The 21755-nt window shown below is 38.7% G+C and overlaps 1 long non-coding RNA gene across 3 annotated transcripts in view; it reads right to left on the bottom strand.

Annotated features, from left to right (window-relative positions):
* Nucleotides 1–21755, bottom strand: part of LOC135968281 (uncharacterized) — a 103459-nt gene that overhangs the window by 24380 nt on the left and 57324 nt on the right. For 2 of the 3 annotated variants that reach the window (XR_010582938.2, XR_012427320.1), the window contains one exon: nucleotides 16664–17203. The exons of the other annotated variant lie outside the window; for it this stretch is intronic. This is a non-coding gene — a long non-coding RNA (uncharacterized lncRNA). Of the gene's footprint in view, nucleotides 1–16663; nucleotides 17204–21755 lie in introns of those variants that run through there. 3 annotated transcript variants of the gene reach the window in all.

Genomic DNA, 21755 nt, shown 5'->3' with positions numbered 1-21755 from the left:
TTTACCTTAATTCAATAATTGTATTTCTATGAAGGTAAGATATGGGTGTACATTCAAATACAAAAATTAGTTTCTACATGTAGGGTTAATTTTACACTGTATAAATTTCTAATTTACATTCATAATTTGTCCTTTGCAGATGCAAAATTTGGTACCAAAATGATCATGTAGGAAAGCAGTCCGATGCTGGCAAAATAAACTACTCTGGGTATAATTAGCCACCTGGCATTCAATAAGTGCAGTTGACTAACTGGCTGGCTTACAAGTGGAGGCTGGAACTATTTCACTCTGTTTCCTCCCTGATACCATTTGTGGAGAAAATTTTTTAGGCATAATTTTTAGGGCAAAAATAGGAACATTAGGAAAACATATGAAATCTCCCAAAAGTAATTGCTTGGTCATCCAGGCTGGAGTGCAGTGGTGGGAACACGGCTCACTGCAGCCTTGACCTCCTGGGCTCAGGTGATTCTCCTGCCTCAGCCCCCCAAGTAGCTGGGACTACAGGCAACAGCACCATGCCTGGCTAATTTTTGTATTTTATTGTAGAGATGGGATTTTGCCATGTTGCTCAGGCTGGTCTCAAACTCCTGAGCTCAAGCGATCCTCCTTCCTCGGCATTCCAAAGTGTTGGGATTACAGGCGTGAACCACCTTGCTCTAAAGTAATTTAATGACTGGCAGAAACTTGTTTTGGCCTAAGCCATTTTAAAAACGTTCAAAAGTGCAAACAACATATTTGCTATAGCATGTTCATTCCATAATGATCTTTGATTTTAAGATCAGTTCATTACAATCATTGTTTGATTCCTGCCAGTGGCTTTGGAAAGCACATGGCTATTAAGTCAATAAAGGAACAATGCTAGGATGACCTGAATATAAATATTTAATAAGTTCAAGTATAGTCTTGGTGTGTCTTTCTTTCTTAGATCTGGATATGTCTGTGTTTACATAACCATGCAAAAGTGGCCAAAATATGCTTTTCAAAGTTATAGGCAACTGGTTACGTTCCCCAGTGGCACTCAGAATTCCCAGCTGTTCTGGGACTAAGCCAGATGTAACCCTGAATTTGATTAGAAACATTAATATTAGAAAAACTGACTATGTGATTATGACCAACACTAGGCATTACCACAGACCTCGGACAATTCCAATGAGAAAGAAAAAGTCAATTGAATGAGAAAAGAGTAAAAAGAATCAGAGTTTGGAAGCTCTTAATAGTCCACAGTTTTACTGAGTAGATATTAAGGCCTATACCCCTTATCCATTATGTGTAGAAATAATATCACTTCTATCCAGTGTATGTGAGGATGTATAAAAATTTACTTAGACTTTGCATGAAGCCATAACAGACATAAAACACATATCAAAAATTATGGACATTTCTTCCATATCATTTAGAATAACTGAGAAGGCCATATCATTTTCAATGCTATCAATGGATGACTGGAAGAAAGAAAGGAAAGAATTGGCAATTTGGACTTCACGCTAGGGGTAAGAGGATTTTCAAAGGGGTTCATTAATTTTAAAAAATGCTTATGGTATTGCCTTCACTGAAATGTGTTTATAATTAATCACTATTTTGTGGTTGAAGTGATTTTGAAATGTGTAATATGCTTTACATTGGTGCCCTACTGTATGTAGACTCTACTCCAGCTGCTCATTGGAATGGCCCAGCAGCGCTGGGAGTCATGGCTCATACCTGTAATTCCAACACTTTGGGAGGCATAGTCAGGCAGATCACTTCAACTCAGGAGTTCAAGACCAGCCTGGGTAACATGGTGAAAGCCCAACTCTACCAAAAATTACAAAAAATGAGGCTGGTGTGCTAACGCGTGCCTGCGGTGCCAGCTACCTGGGAGGCTGAGGCAGGAGAATTGCCTGATCCTGGGAGGCAGAGGTTGCAGTGAGCCAAGGTGGTGCCACTGCACTCTAGCCTGGGTGACAAAATGAGACCTTGTGTCAAAAAAAAAAAAAAAAAAAAAAAGGAAAAAGAAAAGAATGTCTCAGGGGCCTTTGAAAGAACACCCAGGTACTCCACTACCTCTGCCAGAATAACTAAACTCTCACAGAGGGTAAGCACCAGGCAGGCCTCTACATTTTCCAAAGATCTGTCTACCCTGCTCTGTGATTCTGTGACCAGAGGGAGTGTAGGACTGCTGGACTATAATTCTTACCATTAGAGAATTAGTCCATGCAGCCTCATGAATGCTAACCAATAATATTTACGTCTATTTGCGATACTCTTCATTAGAACAAGCTAATACACATTTTAAAAAATAAATGATGTGCTTGAGTGGATCACAAGGGAAAATCCTAAAATACCCCCAGTAATCGCCCTCATCAGTTTGCCCTAGATTAATTTTCAAAAAATTGAAATGTATATGTTAATGTGATATAAATCTATGTAAATTATATAACCACATAATTAGCATCTTGAGGTTCTTTGCTAAGTTTCTCTTAAGCTGTAGCTGTGAAGCTAAAAATTCTAAAACTGGCTGCAGAGGGAGGATGGTTTCCAATTAGGGTGTTTCTCTTAACTAAATCATTAAGAGCTCAGTTGATTTGAACAGCCTGTGGGTAAGAAAAGAGAAAAATGGTAATGTCCTCATTAGGGAATAATATGTTCATGCAGGAAAAGAATTAAGAATTCACAAAGATAAAAGAAAGAGAAATGGAAATGGTTTTTAAAGTATGATATCTCTTTAGTGGAATTCTGTTCCATGCCATCACTTAAAGAGATGAAGAACTTTTGGCTTCTTCATATATTTGATATTAATCCAAAGTGATTCATTCTAATTCAGAATGCATCAACTCATTTAGACCTATAGAGATTCAAGGAAAAAATATGTATTGGAAGTAAAATACGTTCTTTACAATATATTCTGTTTTGTACTAAATAACTGTCCAAATGTATTCACAGAGTGAGTTTACTTAGCTTTGACTTTGAGTCACTTAAAAGGGTACAGAGTTATTCCAAATACTGCTTATTAAGCTTTAGGTTTTTCTCTAGTTTTTGGCTTCCTTTATGGATCATATTTACCCCAGCTACTTTAGGAGATTATGAAGACTCACACAACTGCAGATTTAACTATTTTAGAATATTATTTATCAGCTGAAAATAATTTTAGGCCAAAAATTCTTGAAACCAGAAATCTCTTTCAATGTGCCAGATTAATTTCAAGGATGATCTATTCATTGAAAATGTTCTATAAAGCATTGTGGGTTAATTAAATAACTCATCTGGTAGAAATCCTGGAATTCAGAGGACACAGTTAATCCAACTTCAAAGAATATAAAAAAATAAGATAAACAAGAGGAAATGGAAAATAAATGAACATAAAATGACGCCGTAGTTTCCTCCTATAAACTGGTCATGGTTCTTTTCAAATGTCACTTGGTGTCTTTTTCATATTTAGGATGAAAAGATAAGACAAAAGCAGAAAACACACTCAAGTAGTTAAGTTTCAATGATATTTAAAAGCAGGAGACTACAACAGAACGCTGATGTGGCAGAGTTTAAAAAAGACGACATGTGCCTCGAGACAGATGTGCAGTTAACAAAAGTTGTCCTTTGTTGTTTTGGTTTTTTGGTTCTGTTTCATCCTGAAGGCTCAGGAAAAAAGACAAGAATATTTATGAAAGGAAACAGATCCTACCCAATTATCTCTCCACAACCTTTATTACTTTAAGATACCATTGATGAAAGAGCCACGTTGACAACTCTGAGACATTTAGGAAAAAAATTGATCAGATTTGAGACTTACCACAAGAGGCTTCCCATGCAAGCAGAGTGAGCCCCAGGTCTCTCTGGAAATTACCAAAAAGATATTTTGAAAAGTGTACAACCATACCTGTGTTGTTAGTGGCCCAGAAACATTAAGGAATACCTAGAAGATAGAAGTGGATGGATAAATTTAATGCAAAAAGAAGAGGAAACTGTAGCTAAAGTTTCTGTAGTTAAAGAAATAACATTACCAAGAAGAAGCGAATGTTTGAGGAAAACGGAGCATAAGTAATAGAAAGACCAAGCTGGAAAATCCTCATTACTAATTTCAGAGAAAATAGAATTTGCTCAATAAACAGAATAGAACCTTAAAAACGGTCACAGTGTTTCAGAGAGACTGATCTAGAGGATATCACGGGAAACACGTGAGAAAAGGTTATTTGCTTATTTATGTATTCACCAATTTGAAAAATGTCTATTAGTGTCTATCACGTGCCAGGCACCATTCTAGATATCAGGGATAAGGGAGTAACCAAAACAGAAAAAAAATTTCTGCCCTCTTTAAAATTAAAAAAGGGCATGATATTCACTAATTAATTAATAAGATGTGGTATATCATCAGTACATAAAATATTATGGAGAAAAATAAAGCAGAGAATGGAGTAAGAGAGTGATTGGTGGGGTTGGAATCTTAAATAGAAAGACCACAAAAGACATCACTGAGATCTGAATGAATTGGGGAAGCAAGTCACCCACATATCTGGAGGAAGAGTATTCCAGGTGTAAGGGAGAAGTGCAAATGTCCTGGGGTGAGTGTGGTTGAAATAGAGTGAGGGAGAAGGTGATGTGTGGAAGAGGTGATAAAAGAATTGGCGGGGGTCCCTATCAAACAGGACTTAATAGGCAATGGCAAAGACTTCAAATTTTATTCTGAATGAGATGGAAAGCCATTGGAGTATTTAAAGCAGAGGAATGCAATGATGTTACTTACATTTTAAAAAAAATCACTCTGGGCCAGGCGCGGTGGCTCAAGCCTGTAATCCCAGCACTTTGGGAGGCCGAGACGGGCGGATCACAAGGTCAGGAGATCGAGACCATCCTGGCTAACACGGCGAAACCCCGTCTCTACTAAAAACACAAAAAATTAGCCGGGCGAGGTGGCGGCGCCTGTGGTCCCAGCTACTCGGGAGGCTGAGGCAGGAGAATGGCGTGAACCCGGGAGGCGGAGCTTGCAGTGAGCTGAGATCTGGCCACTGCACTCCAGCCTGGGCGACAGAGCGAGACTCCGTCTCAAAAAAAAAAAAAAAAAATCACTCTGAACTTCTTCCATGTGGAGAACAGATATTGGGGACAGGGAGGGCAAGGGATATGACGAGTTAGGTTATTTTCATAGTCCAGTTGAAGGCCAGGTGCAGTGGCTCGTGCCTGTAATCTGAGCACTTTGGGAGGCTGAGGCAGGTGGATCACAAGGTCAGGAGTTCAAGATCATCCTGGACAACATGGCGAAACCCTATCGCTACTAAAAACACAAAAATTAGCCAGGTGTGGTGGTGTGTACCCGTAATCCCAGCTACTCAGGAGGCTGAGGCAGGAGAATCGCTTGAACCCAGGAGGCAGAGTCTGCAGTGAGCTGAGATCGTGCCACTGCACTCCATCCTGAGCGACAGAGCGAGACTCTGTATCAAAAAATAAATAGATAAAAATTAAAACATAGTCTAGTTGAGGGGTGATGTGCCTTAGATCTGGACGTTATAGATAAATAAACTTGGTGAGAAGTAATTGAATTCTGGCCTGGTGGAAGTTTGAATAAAGTGTGCTTGGAAATAAAAATATATGATTTCCTGAAACATACATATATACATTCATTTATACATACATCAGTGGATAGGCTGAATTTAAAAACTGGACAATTTATCACACTATTCAGAATGGAAAAAAAAAGCAGAGTTGAAATTATTAATCTAGAAGGTGAAGTTAAGGAAACATCGTTATAATACCCAAAAGACAAAAAGATTAAAATTTAAAAAAAAATTTAAAAGCCATAGAGGATAGATGCAGGGGATTAAAAATATATCCAGTAGGAATTTTCAGCAAGGAAAAACAGGGAAAAGAAGAGAAGAAATAAGGAAGTAACAGAAAGAAAACTCTTGGAGATTAAAAAACAGAACAGGAATCTTCCGACTGGAATTTCAAATACTAAGACAGGCTAACGAAAACAACAAAAAGCTTCTTGGACAGAGAACTCTAGAGAGAAAGCAAGGTCTCTTACAAAGGAATGATAACAGACTAGCATCAAACTTCTAACTAGAAACCCTAGGTATTTTAGGTTAAAAAAAATTCAAAGTTCTGAGGGAAAACATATTTTGATTCTAGAATATCTTCATTCAGTCAAAATAACAATCAAATGTGAAGGCAAAACAAAACACGTTCGGACATGAAAACTGGATGAAAATATCGCTCTACAGTACTTGTTAGGAACAGTGAAAGGTCTGAGAGTTTACCCTACTTGCAAGCTAAGTTAGTCTACCAATTTCAGAGATGCTGGCAGAAGAAATGAGACTCCCAGTCAGAGACAAACAACTTCATTATTCACCGCACAGCAGGCAGCATGAGCTTCCTGTTTGCACTGGTACCTTTGTGCCTCCATAGGGGAGACACAGGGCTGCCCAGGTCGGTGCTGTGTTTACAGTGGGTCTGCATCACAGCCAAGGAACCCTGAGTTTAGGAAACCCCCAATGTTACGGAGGCTGCCAGTACCCCCAGCCACCTTTTCCTGTGGAGGAAGAAGCTATCTTTATTATCCTGGTCAGGAATCAAACTTGCTCTCTGCTGCAGAGGAAGACACTAATCTTGCTGTACAAATGTCCTTGAAAAGAGAGTCCTGGATAACACATGGAGAATTGCCTCCCACCCCTGCAACAATATTCTAGCAAGATAAAGGAATAATCCAAGAAAGAGGGCAATACAGGATACACTGATGTAAAAATTAGTTACCGTTGAATATGACCAGGAGAAATGTATAACATTAGAAAGAAAATAAAATGGAATCGCTCTGAGATAGTTGGAAGACACCCCCTTGACCAGCAGAGTTGAAGTTGCATAGCCTTACATTTACATCTCATTCTATCTGGCTTATGGATGGAACCACATTCTAATTCTATAATGGATAAAGTTTGCATGACTTTTTAATGTGATAAATAACATTTATTTGGTTTGCTTATTCATTTTTTTTTTTTTAAGATTCAACCTTCAGACCAAGTCTGGAAGTTCTAATTACAAAACACAATCTCAGCATTACAAACTTAAACTTCTACAGCCAGATGTGACAAAATATAAAGGATAAAACTTAACTTCCCACCACAAAAAAACTAGACAAAAAGGTGTGAAATAATTGTTTCAGACACTGACCAGCAGGCAGCCCAGCACTATGATGTCTAAAAAAAGGAAAACAAAGGAAGCCCTATGATAGTCCCATATTTCTGGCTGCAAGCAATTTCCCAAATGAAGGCATAGGTAGTGGAATTCCAGACAGGGCCCAGTGGCCTCAGTGGGTTGAGGAGACAGAGATCAGGGTTAGAGGTTGAGGTAGTCAGAGCTTGAAGGGCAGAGACACAGGAAAGAACAGAGTGATACCAAAGTGAAATTTCAGAAATCTGTGCAGTTATGCTCCAGAGTCTTTGCTGACTACTGGGCCATGCCTGCAAAGAGTATCTCTCTATAAAACGGTGCAAAAAATGACTAGGTGAGCTGAACATTTCCAAGATCTCACAGCAGAGAGACATTCTAGATCAGAAAGACCAGAATGGAGAGTACTCAGTGATCACTCAGGACATTTCGTAAAGGCCTCAGATGGGTCACTTGTTGGCAGTAACAGAAAGGCTGCACTATTCCTGGAATAAAGGAAGAAAAAGCACGCTCTTGCTACCAAAAACGTAAAAAACAGTCCCTGAAGGATCAACTGCCATGCATGGAAGTTAACTGCATGCCAAAACACAGTTCAGCTCTCATAAAAGGAAAACAATACAATTCGGAGACTTAATACAAATGTGCAACCTCTAGAGTTACTTGATATGCCAAGAAGCAGGCAAATGCAACACACTACCAGAAGAAAAATCAGAAAATAGAAACAGACCCAGAAATTATTGCATGGATCGAGTTACCATACAAGGACATTGAAATAGATTTTCTAACTATGTACAAGTATTTAAAAGAAATATGCTCACATCAAAGAGAGAAATGAGAGACATAAAGTAGAACAGAATGGACCTTCTCGAGATGAACACTGCAATATCCGAAACAACAAAGTAGCCAGATAACATTAACAGCAGATTAGACACTGAAGAAGAAAAGATCAATGAACTCGAAAGAATAGTGATAGAATCTATCCAGAATGTGACGCATAGAGTGGGGAAAATTCTGAAATGCAAAATGAGAAGAGCCTCAATGACCTAGGAGACAATATTCAACAGTCTAACCATGTATACCTGGTGTTCCAAAAATAGAAAAGAAGAGGAAGCAGAAAAAAGTTTGAGGAAACAATGGTCAGAAATTTTCCAGATTTGTTGAAAAGTTTAAACCCATAGATCCAATCTGTCTCAAATAGATTAAATACAGTGCCCTTTCTCTCTCTCTGTTTCTCTCTCTACCTGTAACACACATACACCCCAAGTCATTTCATAATCAAATGACTGAAAATCAGTGGTAAAGAAAAAAAAATCTTAAAGGCAGAGATAGATATATCAGCATTGAAAGGAGACATGGAAGAATTTCTTAGAACTTTGAAATAGAAAAGGCCTTTCTAAGTATGACATGAAATTCAGAAACCATTAAAAAAAGGTTAAAAATTTTGAAAATACTCAGTTCTGTGAAAATGATGCCATGTTTGCAAATGGTTTCATTTTTCTCCTGGGTGTGAAGAAGACTGTGGTTCCCACCTCTCTGACAATTTTGGCAAAGAGATTTTGTTAGTTGTGGCTAGTGGAATATGGACTGAATTGACATACACCTCTTCTAGGACTGGCCCAGAAGAGTCTCCCATGCATGATCACAGTCCTCTCCTCTTTCTCCTTTTACAATAAACTTGGAGGTTTCTGTTGATAATGGCAGTGTCATAGATGGATAGAGCCTGGCTTTTAAATGACTACAAGGTTCAGAGTCCCTATCAGTGCCCCCGTCCCCTCCTGGCAAACAGTATTGACTATAATGAGAGTAAGCAATAAATTTTATTGTACTAAGCTAAGTGAACTATTCAGATTGTATGTTAACAGCAGCTAACATTTTTTTTTTTTCTTTTTCCTGAGACAGAGTCTTGCTCTGTTGTCCAGGCTGGAGTGCAGTGGTGCAATCTCAGCTCACTGCAACCACTGCCTCCCAGGTTCAAACAGTTCTCTTGCCTCAGCCTCCTGAGTAGCTGGGATTACAGGTGGGAGCCATCATGCCCAGCTATTTTTTTTTTTTGTATTTTTAGTAGAGACAGGGTTTCACCATGTTGGCCAGGCTGGTCTCGAACTCCTGACCTTGCGATCCCAAAGTGCTGGGATTACAGGCATGAGCCACCGCACCTGGCCAACAGCAGTTAGCATTTCTTACCCTGACAAACATGCATAATATTTTTAAACTTCTACATGGCAAAAGGAAGATACAAATTGTAAAAATGTGTAATATATATCTTAAAGACCTGAAAATCAGTAAGAAAAAACCAACAGCACAATAGAAAAACAGGCAAAAGTTATAAATAAAAAGCGTGCAGGAAAAAATACAAATAGCATTTAAACACACCAGAAGATTCTCAACCTCACTCATCATGAAATAAATGCTAATTAAAATTGCACTTTGGCTTGTATTTTTTAAAGGCAAAGTGAAGCTCATTTTTAACTGAAACTTAAATACATTTAAAATAATAATTTATGAATTTCAAAAATAAATAAAAATGTCCCTCCAAAACGTACATATGTACTTAGACATATGTTATTACTCTAATATAAAGTCATATTAGGTAAAGCTAAAATTGTAAAGTGTTATTCAAGAAATTAAATAACATTAAAATTAGAAGCATGTGATTAATCTTGAAAGCATTTTAATGCAAATATATTATTGAATCTTTTAATGTATGATCTTAAGAAAGAAAGTGAATCACAGCACCACTGTTGAGTCATCAGTGGTATATTGAGCAAATGTGTTCAGCTGCTGAAAAAGCTCTTTCTGACCTCATACCAGTCTTGGGATGGTGAGCAAACAGCATTCCAGATCTCTTCTATCGACACCATCAACTTCAAACACTTCTATCTTGTTAACATAGAGGAGACATTTTTCAACAACTTTTTTTTTTTTTTTTTTTTTTGGTAGCAGAGACTGAGATATTTTCATGAGTTGGAAACTGCAGTCCATCTCTGATTCATCTTTGATTTATTTAATTCCATCAACTAGGGATGGAATTTCCAATATATTGTCAGCTGCAGCATTTTCAACATTGCCTCATTGATGATTCAATTCTTTGGAAGTCTTTGAACTACAGTGAGGTTTAGGCTTGCAATAGAAGCTTTGTAACATCATATCAGACAATTTTCTGGGGCTCATGCAGCCTCAGTCCTATCTCAACTTGCACAGCATATAGTCTTTTTTTTGGGGGGGATATAAATTCATATAATTATGTAATTCTGAATTTAGAATGATTCGCAAAAATAATGGTTTTTTGTCATCCCATACCATATTTTACTACTTTAAAAGCACAATATGCTGGAAAATGGGATTAGAAAAACCGAGCATTATAACTTCTTCCATTTTCATATTCTGTAAATTGGCAGTAATAACTCATAGCTTTTGTGGGAGGATTACAGAGAGGATGAAAATAAAATATCTGGTGCATAGAAGGTACTCAATTCATCTTAGTTTGGTTTGTTTTTCTATTTTTCAAATAAAGATACAAGTATTTCTGTAGGACAAATTTGAGGTAGTATAAAAGAAAGGTGGAATTTTAGTCGTGCTGGATGAGTACTTTGATCAGCAGTGTTCCCTGCTGAAAAGAACACTGTTTTAACAGGGTCTTGTCAGCTCTATTGAGACTTTCTTCAATAATGTGTGATACCAATAGAATTGCCCCAGCTGGGCTCAGTGGCTCATACCTGTAGTCCCAGCTACTCAGGAAGCTAAGGTGGGGGGAATCACTTGAGCCCAGAAGTTCGAGTCCAGCCTGAGCAACATAGTGAGATCCCCATTTCTAAAAAAATAAAAAGTAAAATAGAAGTGTCCCAATAGCAAAGAAAATGGAGGCAGTTTAAGTTGGAATTTAGTGGTGTTAAAGCTAGGAGTCAAGTTCTCATCATGGTTTTACATAGAGTGATTTTGGTTGCAGGGATCATCTTACTAAAATGGTATTAATCATGACGCTTGCCAAATCTCATTCTCTCTTTGTCTCTGTCTCTCTTTGCTTCTCTGTCTCTCTCTCTCTCACAAACACACACACACATGCACATGCTCTAGTGTAAAGACAATTGCTAAATTCATGGAAGGATTTTGAGAAAAGTTGACATGTATGAGCATGGTTCTTAATATCATGTTTATCAGGAATTATTTCCAAAGATTAAAGAAAAGACAATTTACCATCAACTCATGGCCTGATTCAGGACAGACTTTTCAAGCATTTGGAATCAAATTTGGCTGTAAGACCAAAGTAGTTTCAAAAACTTGGCTGTCTTGAATTATCATAGCTACAAGCACGTTCTCACACTGAGACCCTCAACCCCCATCTTACATTCTAACACCGCTCAAGTAAACGGCACTCCCCATGGCTCACCACATAACTCCCACAGTGTGCTGGTTGGGAAAGAACACCCAAAGCCTGGCAGAATGACAGCAACCACTTCGCCTGTTTTCCCCAGCACTCCGGGGAGGAATAGCTGCTCTCAAGGTCAGATCTCACTAATAACTGAATATTTAAAAAATTTAAGCAAAGGTTTTTTCTGCATGACGTTTAATAAAATGGCACATAAGTGATAAAAGCAGGGCATCCTAATAACTCAGAGAGCCACAGGATACAGCACAGAACTTGCAAAGGACCCAGTTCATCATGGCCAGTTGACATAATATTCTGAGTAGAGGAATGCCTTGTTTCAAACAGTCAAACAGTGGCAGATGGAGTTCAGAATAGATGCTATGAAAAATTCCCCTAGTCACAGAGCAGTCCTGAGGAGATTTCAGATCACTTGCCCTGCCACCTCTCCATCTATTTTTGTCCGGCTGCACTCGTGGTAACTATGCCACTGGAAACCCCCCGTGTCCTCAGCTATCTCTGCCGTGCTCCTCTGCTGGCAGCTGGAAGCTTCTGGAAGGAATGTGCCAAGGTCCATTGGAATATCTGCTGACATTATGTTTCTTGTTGCTAGAGTCCCAACTCTCAAATCAATGAGTCAGAGTGAAAAATCTTAGACAGGGCAACATACTTCTAAATTGTCATGTAAGTATTTGACCTCAAATGCTTCACAAGGGAATCTATAGGAATTGGAGGGGTTACTAGCTGATATATTCCCACAGAAATGAGTACTTGAATGTTTTGACAAGAGGGGATCTGTAAATGCCTTCTACTTTATTACACATTTATTTTCCTTTCTTTTCTTGTCTTTTTATTTCTTTTTGGTTTGTTTTTTGGCTGGTTGAAGACTGCTTGTCTCTCTTCTGGGGGTTCAGGGTATGATCATAATGGGTATGGTTTTTATTTTTTTAACATAAAATTCTAATATTGAATTTGCTTTACATTGAGTATCTTTTTCTTTTCTAACATTGGATGCATCAATGTATAATTTTATATTATTTTCATATGCATTTCTGACAATGTAGCTCAAGAGATATGTGGAGATGATAGTGATGTTATTACATTTGTCCAAAGAAAGATTGAATGAGAAACCTTGATGTGGTGCATATCCTCATTTTATTGGCCGCTCAAAGTGCATATATTACTTGAGAGGTAGAGGCGCCCATGGTAAAGAACAGTGACCCAGGAAGAAGCTATCTGGAGTTTGACACCGCGATCATGGTACCTGCCTCCGAGTTGAGAGTGGCAGCTGAGAAAGCATTTGGGAAAACACACGGTGCTGGGGTCTGACAGCCGTGAAAACTCAATATACGTGCTTCCATTTACTATTCAACACCACACTAGGAAATACAGGTGAGTGAGAATTGAAACCCATGTCTACACAGAAGACCTGGGAGATGACCTAAATGTTTGCAGAGTCTGAAACATAAACTAGAAATGTTCTCTTGACGACATCTCAAGTTCTTGTGTTTTGTCACCCTTGGCTTTTTACTCTGTAAACAGAAAAATACTCAGTTATTTGAACTTTCTTGTCACTGAGACTCTAGATAATTAAAGTTTCATATATCTGTCTGGAAAGATAGACATCAGGTACCCTGTTACATGGTGCTTTACTTGATGGCTATGTGTTTAGTAACATCAAAAGCATGTTTATTAAGCAGGGAAAGGAGAGACCGGATTGATGGTGGAGTCAGACATCGCTTGCCAATCTCCTCAGAAGGGTGTGGTAGTTTAAGTGTGGCTCAGAGAAGCACTGGAATTTGGAAACTCCCAAATTAAAGTAATAAGCATGTTGGGATTCAAATTTAGGCTGAAGAGAGGTGTTTGTCTGAGAAAACTCAACACCCTATGATATCTATAATTCTGCTCTTTGATATCATTTCACTTTTCAATTTCATAAGGAGTCTATGAAAATTCTGTCTCAAGTCAAATAAAAAGATTTTAAAAACAAGACTATATCTTGAAACTGTCCGCAAATGTTACCAGAACTGGTGGTTCCAAACACAGGAGTTGAATTTCTGGCAGAGTTTCTGTTATTAATTTCCATTGTTAGGTTTACAATTTTGTTCTAGAGGCCTGTTCTGACCCAAACCTGACCAACAGGTTCCCAATTATGTGTAAACTGAAAATGTGAAGGAGAAACAGCGGGTTGTGATTTAGTACACATTTTCATGCTAAAACCAAACCAAACCAAAACAATGCTAGAGATTGCAGAAACACAGAGTGTCTGTCTAGGAACACTGGGATACTTGTGTTTACATGCAGGCAAGCAGACATGTCACACACATGATTCCCGTCCACCATCTCCATCCAGAGCAGCCTGTGGTGAAGAGCATTCCATAAATCAGAGATGGAGGATTTCGAGGCTGATGTGTTTCTCAGAGCCCTTTGGCTGATTTAGATATGGGCTCTGTCTCTCTCCAGTTAAACACTTTCTATTCTCCATTTCAGGATTTGGGGAAATTAGGATTTGGGTGTCTTACCAGGGTCAGTATTGTGTACATGCTACTGCTGCTGCTGGTCACTCTACATTTAAGCCTTCTCATAATTCCTTTGATTAGAATTCAGACAGCTTTTTTAGCCATAAAAAAGAACTGAAATCATGTCCTCTGCAGAAACATGGATGGAGCTGGAGGACATTAGCCTAAGTGCACTAACTCAGAAACAGAAAACCAGATACCACATGTTCTCACTGGAAAGTGGGAGCTAAATAACCAGTATACATGGACATAAAGATGGAAATAACAGACACTGGGACTCCAAAGGGAGGAAGTTGGGTGGGAGGGTGAAGGCTGATAAATTACCTCTTGGATACAATGTTCACTATTAGAGTAACAGATATGTAACAAGCCTAATCCCCACCAATGCAATACACCCATGTGATAGAAATGCACATGTGCCCCGTGAATCTAAAAAGAAATAATTTTTTTAATATCTAAAAAATATTCATACAGCTTTTGATTTAAAATAAACAAATATTTTCCGACCAAATTACTTTTCTTCATTTTTATTTGTTTGCTGTCTCCTGCTTTGTTGAGGCCCAAAAGAAATGAGTTTGGACTGTTTATTTTTTATTACAGCCTCTGCCCCATTTATGCAAACTGGCCCTCCTCAGCCTGTTCTTTTTTTCTTATTTTTCTCTTAAGAAAAATGAAGCACATTGTGCCAAGAAAAATATTTCCTTTACTGAACATCTTCCAAGAATCTGAGATTTTGCTCCTAGTTTCTAAATGATACTTCAGAATCTCAGGAAGCCTCCACATTCTATCTCAACCTTCCATTTGGAAACCTGAGTGCCTTTATCTTTGCTGGAGCAGCAGTTTCCAAATGTCAAATACAGTTTATTTCATTTTAAGTAAAGGATTTCAAGTTAATATCTTTTTTTCAAATCTTTCTATCTCTTGGCGGAAACTATAGCTCTCCCTTGAATGATTCTTAGATGTGAGTAAGCCTTTTCCCAGGCTTATCATGTAATTACTGACCCCAAAGAACTCTTCCCCGCTCTGCCTTCCCCCACCTCTTTATTCGTCAGAGCTGAAATATCATAGTCGCTGGAATTCCATTCGGTTGATAACATTTGGTCCTAGGGGGTGTTTCCACATGCTGATCAAATATTGCCAATAGAACTCGATGACCTTGAAAAGGTTTGCAAATCTAGCTGCAGTATTTGAAATTCAAAAAGAGGCAAATTCATGGATCCTTCTAGAAGGACATAACGTTCTCCTTCTCCAGCGCATTTTGTGTGTGTTTGGCTAGGATGGCAAGAGCTCCCACAGAAAAGGGAGAGATGAAGGAGGGAAGATGAAAAACCCTTAAAAAAAAAAAAAAAGAAGAAGAAGAAGACAGAGGTCTAATGGGCAAATATCCAAGAAATGAGACAATTTTGGAAAAAGGCAGTCGAACTTTGAGGATTAATCATTCCTTGTCCTCATTTACATATTGCTCATTCTTTGCTTTGAGCCCCGAGGAGGCTAACGTAGACGAAGTGAGATACTTTCCTCAGCAGTTCTGTCCTGGTGACATTCCCATGATCTTCTCGTGGAGCGGGGACACTGCTCCTCTCCTGTGTTGTCGCTGTGGGCACAGCCACAGTACTTCAGGACCTGCACCTTTATACCTGATGCTATTGCAGGTGGCACATCTAAAGGATGTCCCTTTAAATTTACTCCCTTTAAAATAAGTCTCCACTGGCCAGGCATGGCGGCTCACATCTGTAATCCCAGCACTTTGGGAGGCTAAGGCGGGTGGATCACCTGAGGTCGGGAGTTCGAGACCAGCCTGACCAACATGCAGAAACCCCCATCTCTACTAAAAATACAAAAAATTAGCCGGGCGTGGTGGCCCATGCCTGTAATCCCAGCTACTCAGGAGGCTGAGGCAGGAGAATTGCTTGAACAGGGGAGGTGGAGGTTGCGGTAAACCGAGATCGTGCTATTGCACTCCAGCCTGGGCAACAAGAGCGAAACTCTGTCTCAAAAGAAATAAATAAATAAGTCTCCACTTTCCAACGGACTGTTGGAACATAGCTGGAAGGATAGGATCCTCCGTGCTTGACATTCCTGACACTGAACTCGCTGCCTATTGTCCTGTTTCTTACATGACCTCTGGGATATGAAGCAGTCCACAGGATAAATGGCATCAATTTTCCTCAAAAATGTGGGAGGGTGGGGGAGAAATTAAAGCAATATAACTTGTAACTTAAAATGTTTCTGTAACAAAAAGCGCAATGGTTCTATTTTCAAGTGGAATGCGGAAATTGCACTTTCTCTAATAGAACACAGGCTGCAAGAATGATAATAATGTTCAGGGGGTTTGCTTAGAGATGCTTTTCTGATGACTTCGGCAAAAATATTTCAGCAACACTGACTTAAATCAGCATAGATAAATGCACATCTTTAGTTATACTTATCTATTAATGGGTGGCAGGTTAAATACCTGTTTAAAAAAATAAGTTGTGATCACACAGGAGGGAAAAGAGCTTGACGCTGGAGGAGCTGATGTTTCTAGAGCCTGGTGGATGAGAGAGATCCACTGAGAACTGCGGGTAGAGAAGAGTTGTTCAAAGAATAGAACTTTGAGAGTAATTTTCATTAAAAGAAGAAATCTACACCCTTAAATCCCAGGAGCTGTTCCAGTGAAATGAGGTTTTATTCCTTTTCATTTACAGTTTCTGGTGGTTTCTGCTCTGCTCTATTTTTTATCATTATTTTACTCAACTGAATGTGTTAAAACATTTTCTAATACTTTTTGGCTAAATTTACAATTGTAAGTGGTTTACTGAATTCCTTTGTGATCTCAGGGCCAATTTATTTTCTCTTCGTGGAACACATTGTTGAAATTAAATGTCAACTGACAGTATGATCCAATTTACAAAGATTTATACTAGATTTCCACAGAAATTTTATTTGCATTAATCAAGGTGGCCAAGAGATGCCTGGGCTTTCTCTCTGGCCTGCTCCCTCCCTCCCACAGTGGGGGTGCCTTCCACTTTGTACCCTGGAGGTGCAGGGCTGCACACGGGACAAAGGAAGAGAGAACCCTCTGCCCCTCCATGTCTCAAAGTTCTCTTAGGTGGTGTGATTTGAGAGGTACCAGGATTTAGGAGCAGCCTATGTGACTTTTGTTCCTCTTCTGCTGATGCCTCATTCATTCCTTGAAGCTTCAATCAATCCTCTTAAAAAGAAAAGGAAACAAAAGAAAGTATTAACACAAATATTTGGAATATATGTGGACTTTGGTGTTATTGACAAATATGGTTTGTATTTCTGATCCACCACTTGTAGCAAAGACTGTATGGTTGCCTAATCACTTTGGATGAAAATAAAGACTCAGGCTGAGACAGGATGGAATGGTGGTTCTCACCAGGCTCCTGATAAAGGCTGTGTCGTTCTCTACATATGAAAACAGAGAAGTTTATCAGGCTCTCTTTTTTTTCTGCTGTTATAGACTCACATACTGTTCAGTGGAAGTGGAGGATGAGTAGGAGGGAAGGAACTGGCTCAAAGGCTACGGAAGGATTCAGAAAAGACTTGCAGAGAATAATAATATCTCAGGGGTGAAGCTTGAGCTGAAATTGCCATTAAAAGTTTCCATTGAGCACTGACCATGCGAATACTTCATACAGTAGTTCATTGATTCCTCACAGGAACACGATGCAATAGATATTGTCGTGATCATCCCAGCTTTCCATATGGAGAAATGGAGGCTTCATGAGTTGAACTGGCATGTCTAAAGTCAGCCTGCTTGTAAATGGCGAAGCTGTGAATTCAAATCAGACAAGCAGGTGTCTGAGCTCCCGGCTGCCCTGCTGCCATGCTGGACAATGATCAGCCACCCCAAAGTGCCTTCAGTCCCTCTGCAACTGGTTGGCCCAGCAATGGTAGGTGGCCATTTTTGTCTATGTCCAGTGACATCCATGAACTGACCTACTGATGTCCAAAGACAGGAAGACAGAGGAGGAGATGGAAGGATGGGGAGGGCAGAAGGCATGACAAGGATGAGACAAGAATAGCTGGAGTGAGACTGCAGGGATCTTGGGATCTGCTGGGGCCCTGTTCAGTCTAAGGGTCAAGTAGAGTCATGGGACCCAGCCATGGGAAGGGAGCAGGCTGAGGTTCACATTGGCACCTTGGCCCTGATTTGCTCAGAGTTCCTGCAGGCCTGAAATAGAGGGGGAAAGGAAGCCTCCATCTGTCAGAAGTGCTTCCACAGTGGAACTGTAAGCAGCCTCAGGTTTCCTCCTGGCTTCTCTAGTGTTTTCTTAACACAGACCGCCAATTTTAGCTGTTAAGGAAAATGTATTTTTTTTTTAATGGAAGGACTTAGATTCTTATTCTTTCAAAAGGTTTTTGTTCATCTTTTGTGATATTCCTGAACATGCTTAGCCTTTTATTTTATACAAAGCTCACCCTCTCGCATACATGTAAAATTGAAATTGTTATAACAGATTATAGATGGGTGTTTTGTTTGTTTTAATGTGTAGTAAGCAATGTCTTGGGATGGTGCATTATTTTATTATGATGTAGCCACATCACATAACAATAAATGTTGGAAAATAAGGGAAATATTAATAACTTCAAGTTACTAATATAAAGACTGTTATAATTTTGGTCTTTTCCTTCCAGTCTATTTTTTTCATACACATGTCATCATAGTATTTGCATAATTTTACACTTCTCCTTTTTTCACTTATTATGTTGAAAGTGTAGTTCCATTTGGCTACATAGTCCTCATGTTATTTAAAAATGTTTAATATAGCATTAAGTAGCTACATCTTTTTCTTAACTATTATATTATTGGAAATTAAGTGGTGAGGCAAATTTTGATTAATAATATTTGTGACATTAAAAAAAGACATTGTGACTTTAAGGTAGAAACCAAAAACTTTTTTGTTAGCTATACTAGACAGCCAGTGCAGAAATGCTTGTGAAAATAAAACCATGGAATCCTTCTATGGTAACTACTGTTTTTCTTTCATAAGTTACTAGAAATTACAAACAGCTTGTATTTATGGATCACCTACTATGTGTTTGGCAGTAGTCTAAGTGCTTTACAATATTAGCTAATTCATTTTATCCCCATCCTATTTAAGGAAAGCCCTATTTACAGTCCTATATCGATACACATAGCTAACACCTCTGAGACACAGAAGGTTGAGTTATCTGCCCAAGTCGATTCTGCTAACAGATGACAGAGTAGGGACCCAAATTTACGCTGCCTGATTCCACAGTTTGTGTTCTTACCACCATGTTTTTCTTTTATTCTATATTATTTTCCAATTGGCAAGTAAATATTTTATATATATATATTTATGGAGTACAGCATGACATTTTGATAGATGTACACGTTGTGGAATGGTTAACTCAAGCCGTTGGATATGAGCATTACCTCAGATGCTTATCAGTTTTTTTTTTTTTTTTTTTTGCAGTAAGAACACTTAATGTCTTCTCTTCAGAAATATTCAAGGTAATAATACATAATGTGTTCTTATTTTTTGCAGTCAAATGAGGTGCAATAGACCTCTTGAACTTATTCCTCCTGCCTACCTGAAATTTTGTGTCCTTGGATCAACATCTCCCAACCTCCTCACCCCAAACCTCTGGTAACTATCATTTTTGTCCTCTCTTCTTATGAGTTTGACTTTTTTATACTCCATATATAAGTTGGGATATGTGGCATTTGTCTTTCTGTGCCAGGCTTATTTTACTTAACATGATACTTCCAGGTTTATCCATGTTGTCACAAATGACAAAATGTCTTTCTTTTTAAAGGTTGAATAGTATTCCATTGTGTATATACAGCACATTTTCTCTGTCCATTCATCCACTGATGGACGCTTAAGTTAATTCTATATCCAGGCTATTGTAAAAAGTGCTGCAATGAATGTAGGAGTGCAGGCATCTCTTTGATATACTGATTTCCTTTCCTTTGGATAAATACCCAAGTAGGTGGATTGCTGGTTAGTATGGTAATTCTATTTTTACTTTTTTGAGGAACTTCCACGCGGCTTTCCATAATGGCTCTACTAATTTACATTTTCACCAGCAGTGTACAGGGTTCCTTTCTCTCCACATTCTCACCAACATTTGTCACCTTCCATCTATTTGATAACGGCCATTCTAACAGATGTGAGGTGACATCTCATTGTGGGTTTTTTTTTTTTTTTTTTTGAGATGGAGTCTCGCTCTGTTGCCAGGCTGGAGTGCGGTGGTGCAATCTCAGCTCACTGTAACCTCTGCCTCCCGGGTTCAAGCTATTCCCTTGCCTCAGCCTCCTGAGTAGTTGAGACTACAGATGCACACCACCACGCTCCACTATTTTTTTTTTTTTTTTTGTATTTTAGTAGAAATGGAGTTTCACTATGTTGGCCAGGCTGGTCTTGATATCCTGACCTCATGATCCACTGGGCTTGGGCTCCCAAAGTGCTGGGATTACAGGCGTGAGCCACTGTGCCTGGCCCTCATTGTGGTTTTAATTTGCATTTTCCTGTTCATTAGTGATGCTGAGCATTTTTTTCATATACCTGTTGGCCATTTACACATCTGTTTTTGAGAAATGTCTATTTAGGCTCTTTGTCTATTTTAATATCATGTTATTTGTCTTCTTACTATTGAGTTTTCTGAGTTCCTTACATGTTTTGGATATTAGTCCCTTATCAGATGCATGGTTTGCAAATATATTCTCCTATTCTATGGGTTATTTCTTCACTCTGTTGATGGTTTCCTTTGTTGTGTGGAAGCTTTCTAGTTTGAATTGATCCTATTTGTCTATTTTTGCCTTTGTTGCCTATGCTTCTGGTATCATATCCAAAAAATCTTTGCCTAGACCTTTGTCATGGAGCTTTCCCCATATGTTTTCTTCTAGTAGTTTTACAGTTTCACGTTTTACATTTAAGTCTTTAATTCACTTTGAATTGATTTCTGTATATGGTGTGAGATTAGGATCTAATTTCACTCTTCTGCATGTGAATATCCAGTTTTCCCAGGAATATTTATTGAAGAGACTGTCTTTTGCCCAATTGTGTGTTCTTATTGCCATCTTCATAAAAACCAATTGGCCATGAGTACGTGGATTTATTTCTGGGCTGTCTATTCCATCCCATTGGTTTATGTGTCTGTTTTTATGCCATCACCATGCTGTTTTGGCTAACATAGCTTTGTAGTATATTTTCAATACATGTAACATGATGCTTCCAGGTTTGTTCTTTTTGCTAAGGATTGCTTTGGCTATTTGGGGTCTTTTGTGGTTCCATACAAATTTTAGGATTGTTCTTCTGTTTCTGTGAAAAATGTTGATTTTGTATCCTGTGACTTTACTGAGTTTGTTATTAGTTCCAACACCATGTTTTTAAATTGGCAGAAAACCTGTGCACATTTTTGGAAAGAGCTTGACTTGGTAGGTTACACAGATCTGGATCCAGTTTTGACTCTGCTTCTTATCAGTTGTGCACGCTTTGGCAAGTTACTAAAGCTCTATGAACTTGAGTTTCTTTAGCCATAAAATAAAATTAAATTTATAAAGGTGATATAAAGTATAAATGAAATAATACAAGTAAAGTCCTTGGCACAGTAGTAGATGTCCAACCAATGTTAGTCCCCACCGCTTCTCTGATTGCCAGTCTGATCAGCAGCATGAGAAGGAGCAAGAGGACATTTCCCAAAGCTGATAATAGATGCTAAAGAAGCCTAAGCTTGGCCAGAGGTTGACACCATTCCTAGGCAGTCAC

This window comes from Macaca fascicularis, chromosome 18, assembly GCF_037993035.2.
Source record: "Macaca fascicularis isolate 582-1 chromosome 18, T2T-MFA8v1.1".
Classification (NCBI taxonomy): Eukaryota; Metazoa; Chordata; class Mammalia; order Primates; family Cercopithecidae; genus Macaca; species Macaca fascicularis.
The sequence above is the reverse complement of the archived record's forward strand: the minus strand, read 5'-3'. Positions and strand labels throughout refer to the sequence as shown.